The sequence below is a fragment of the Cebus imitator genome, unplaced genomic scaffold, assembly GCF_001604975.1.
Source record: "Cebus imitator isolate Cc_AM_T3 unplaced genomic scaffold, Cebus_imitator-1.0 Scaffold23, whole genome shotgun sequence".
In the NCBI taxonomy this organism is placed as follows: domain Eukaryota; kingdom Metazoa; phylum Chordata; class Mammalia; order Primates; family Cebidae; genus Cebus; species Cebus imitator.
The window spans coordinates 3,660,056-3,664,355 of NW_016107338.1; the positions used below are offsets into that span (position 1 = coordinate 3,660,056).

Below are 4,300 nucleotides of genomic sequence, written 5' to 3' on the forward strand. Positions count from 1 at the left end.
AAAAAAAAAAAAATAAAGATTTTATTTTTAAAAAGAAAGATTTTAGAATGTTGCTTTTTATAGAATGATATGTTTTTATTAAATATTTTCCTTATTCTCCATCCAGGTACTTATCCTGGATTACATGAGGGAAATTAAATAAAAATACTACAACCCTACTCCGAGCTACTCAATGAGGTGGTAGCTAGGTAAGAAAACAATCCTTTCCTTTTAGATGAAGTTGGAACTTAGGAGATAGTAATTTTTGGGAGAGACTTAAAGGAATTGATAATGGTGATAACAAAAATAATAGGAATGGCCAGCTTTGATGAACCTGGCACTGTGATAAGCACTTTATGCGGGTTGCCATCTTCTAACAACCATATGATGCTAGTACTCTGAGAAGTAGAGCAGTGTAGTAGGAGTAAAGAACATAGACTCTGGGGTCAGACCTCCTGCATTGACATCTAAGTTTTGCCAGTAACTGACTGCGTGGCCTTGAACAAGAAAACTCTGCCTCATCTATACAGATAGTCCTGATTTACAGAGTGGTTTGCCTTACAATTTTCAACATTACGATGGTGCAAAAGCCATATGTGTTAATTAGAAACTACACTAGAGATTCTGAATTTTGATCTTTTCGTGGCCTAGCGACACGTGGTATGATATGTTCTTATGATGCATGGCTGCAGCAACAAGCAACTCCTAGTCAGCCATGCAATCATGAAGGCAAACAACCAATACTGCATACTCTACTGTGTTTAATAAATTACGTGAGATATTCAAGTTTATAATAGGCATTGTGTTGGATGATTTTACCCAGCTCTAGGCTAATGTAAGTGTTCTGAGTGTGTTTAAGATAGACTAGGCTAAGCTATGATGTTTGGTAGGCTAAGTGTATTAAATGTGTATTTGACTTAAGGTATTTGGGATGTAGCCTCATCGTAAGTCAAGGAGCATCTATGTCTGTACCATGAGAATAATAATAATACCTGCCTCCTAAGATGGTGGTGATAGTTAAATGACATAAGCTATGTAAAGTGCTTAGCATAGTTCTTGGCACATAGAAAGTGCTTACCCAATGTCAGCTGTTATCGTAAAAATCAAAATAGTTGTTATTCTCATTTAAAGGTGGAGAAACAAAGGCTTAGAGGAATAAGACAAATAAACGAATTTGCCTAAGTCACACAGCCTATGAATGATGGAACCAGTTTGCACCCAGGCAGTCAAACTCCAGAGCTTTTGCACTTAACCACTGCATCACCTTAGTAGGTTGAGGGAAAGACTGGGCAAAAACTGCGTCTTGTCAAACTTGAGTATAGGGTAAAGGTCAGGTTTGAGTTCTGACTTAACGTTCATTGTGATCTTAAGCATCTTATCAATATAGCATGAGCCTTGATTATTCTCTGAATTGATTGTTCCCTAGATCCAAAGACATGAAAGATAGGTTAGTTATGTTCTTCTTCTGCAGAGGGGTTGATTGTTTCCTGGGCCAGGAAATGGAGCTAAGAAAACATTATATCTCAGTGCTTTTTAGACCAGAAATAGCGTGTCTAGCCTCTTGTTATCAATGCTTATTTTCTTTTTTATTTTTTTTGAGACGAGGTCTGGCTCTGTCACCGAGGCTAGAGTGCAGTGGCATGACCTTGGCTCACTGTAAGCTCCGCCTCTCTGGTTCAAGCAATTCTCCTGCCTCAGACTCCTGAGTAGTTGGGATTACAGGAGCGTGCCACCACGCCTGGCTAATTTTTGTATTTTTAGTAGAGACAGGGTTTCAATATGTTTGTCAGGCTGGTCTTGAACTCCTGACCTTGTGATCTGCTTGCCTCGGCCTCTCAGAGTGCTGGGATTACAGGCGTGAGCCACCACATCTGGCCTTGCTTGTTTATTTATTTTTTTTATTTTCCAAGCGATGCCCGCCGTGACGGGGGCCACAAACCTTTCCTTTATTGCAAACGTGTCCCAGTCCCAGGAGGCTTGGGAAGAGTCGGAACCAGGGGAACCCAGCGATGGGATTCCACCAAAAATGAACCGTCCTGCTGTCCTGCCAGGGCCCCCAACCACAGGATGTAGCCATGGGACAGCCATTGAGGGCCTGGGAGAATGGCGGCAGGGCAGTGAGGCCAGGACAGGGACGGTCTGGCCCAAGGCAGGAGCAGGGCTGGAACTCGTCCCCAACATCCCTGGACCCTAGCAGGTGCCCTGTATTGGAAGCAAGAGGGCTGGGGGGGGTAGATGGACAAGAGCCAGAGTGATCCTGCCCCCATCAGCATTGCCAGGCACTGGCCCAGTGGCCCCAGATCCTGGCAGCTGGCGTCTTCCACTGCCTTCCCCCTGCTGCTCGTGGAGACACTCAGTGCGCTGGGGAGGCCTCGGTGATGGCCCTCTCCACATACAAGTACCAGGGCTGGATGCACGTGTGCTGCATCAGGTCATCAAAGGCATCCAGCCCCTCCATCACTTGAAGCACGCCATATACCACCGGCCTCTGGCCCACCATGAAGGGCTGGTCCTTGCCCACAGCAGCCACCAACTTGTTGGCAGCCTCATAAAGGTCCTCATGCACATCATCCTGGAGGGTGGTACCTGCTCTTGAATCGCTTGCTGATGAGCTACATGGCCACCGCACCCATGTACTTGGCCATGGTGCCCTCCACGGCTCCAAACTTGCCCTCGAGGACAGTGTAGTCAAAGGATGCCAGAGCCTCAGTGGGCGTGTGGTACACGTTGGGGGAGATCAGGTGCACCAGCCAGTCGTCCACCCACTGCCGCCACTTCATCTCCTCCGTCCTGGCCCTCTTCTCGTCCAGCACGAGCCAGTACTTATTGCTGAACTTGGTCACCTCCTTGCCCTGGTCATTCACAGTCTTCATGGCTGGGTGGTAGGTGATGATCTCTTCCAGGGGCTGCCCTGACACCAGGTACGTCTTGAGGGCACTGATGATGACAGAGGAGTCGTTCAGTTGTTGCGAGTTTTCTCCCACTTGGGCCACCAGGATGGCCACCTTTCTGTAGGAGGAGAACTTGATCTCAGCCCTGCCCACAGGGTTGACCCTCCACCACCTGGTAGGGCAGGGTGTGGAAGTCGAGGAAGGCTCGAACCTTGCTGCAGCAGGGACACGTCTTGTACTGGTACAGGGTCAGTTGCAGGTGGCTGGACAGGGAGAGCTACTTGGCTAAGTGCTCGGCATGGAGGTCCTGGGCACGCAAGTGCCACCACGCAGTGTGGTACAGCCCTCGGGCTCCCCTTACAGGCGGTGGCCACGGAGCCCTGGCCGCCCGCTGCCCCGTGGAAGCCAGCCCAGTTCTGTATGGGGAGCAGCAGCTGGGGGCGGCTGCCCAGCCTCCTGGCCAAGGCGCACCCGCTAGGCCACAATGCCCACGCCACCCGAGCAGCCGGGGCCATGTTCGTTCCTGCTTGTTTATTTTTTTTACCTGACTAGTAATGATAAGAAGCAGAACAGTGTGCACATTGAGAATTTTCTTTTTCTCTTTTTTTTTTTTTGAGATGGAGTTTTAACTCTTGTTGTCCAGGCTGGAGTGCAATAGCACAATCTCGGCTCACCGCAACCTCCACCTCCCGGGTTCAGGTGATTCTCCTGCTTCAGCCCCCCGAGTAGCTGGGATAACAAGCATGTGGCATCATGCCAGCTAATTTTGTATTTTTAATAGAGATTGGGGTTCTCCATGTTGGTCAGGCTAGTCTCGAACTCCCGACCTCAGGTGATCCACCCAGTTTGGCCTGTACTGGGATTACAGGCGTGAGCCACTACACCCCACTACACATTGAGAATTTTCTACATGCTATGTACTTTATATGGATTATCTCATTTAATCCTTAAAAATAACCTAATCAGTGACTCTTAACCGTGTGTGTGTGTGGGGGGTGTGTGTGTGTGTTTGAGTTGGAGTCTTGCTCTGTTGCCCAGGTTGCAGTGCAGTGGCATGATCTCGGCTCACTGCAACCTGCACCTCCCGGGTTCAAGTGATTCTCTTGCCTCAGCCTCTGAGTAGCTGGGATTACGGGTGCATGCCACTACACCTGGCTAAGTCTTTATATTTTTAGTAGAGGCAGGGTTTCACCATGTTGGTCAGGCTGGTCTTGAACTCCTGACCTTGTGATCCGCCTGTCTTGGCCTCCCAAAGCGCTAGAATTATAGGCATGAGCCACCGCACCTGGCCTTGTTTTATAGAGTTGAAGAGCAGTTTTAGGAAGCTTGCTTCAAGTTGCACAGTTAATAAGTAGTAGAGCAGGGATTTAAAAAAGACAGTCCATCCTGAGTTCATGCTTGCCTTTTTTTTTTTTTTTTTTTTTTTTTTT

General features: G+C 48.0%; 1 protein-coding gene and 1 pseudogene across 2 annotated transcripts in view; one reads left to right on the forward strand and one right to left on the reverse strand.

Moving 5' to 3' along the window:
- LOC119470119 (squamosa promoter-binding-like protein 14) overlaps positions 1-4,300 on the forward strand; it is a 41,248-nt gene that overhangs the window by 9,241 nt on the left and 27,707 nt on the right. The window lies entirely within an intron of this gene.
- LOC108299653 lies at positions 1,868-3,413 on the reverse strand (annotated as a pseudogene). Its single transcript, XR_001823052.2, has one exon. The product of XR_001823052.2 is annotated as a prostaglandin E synthase 2-like (transcript).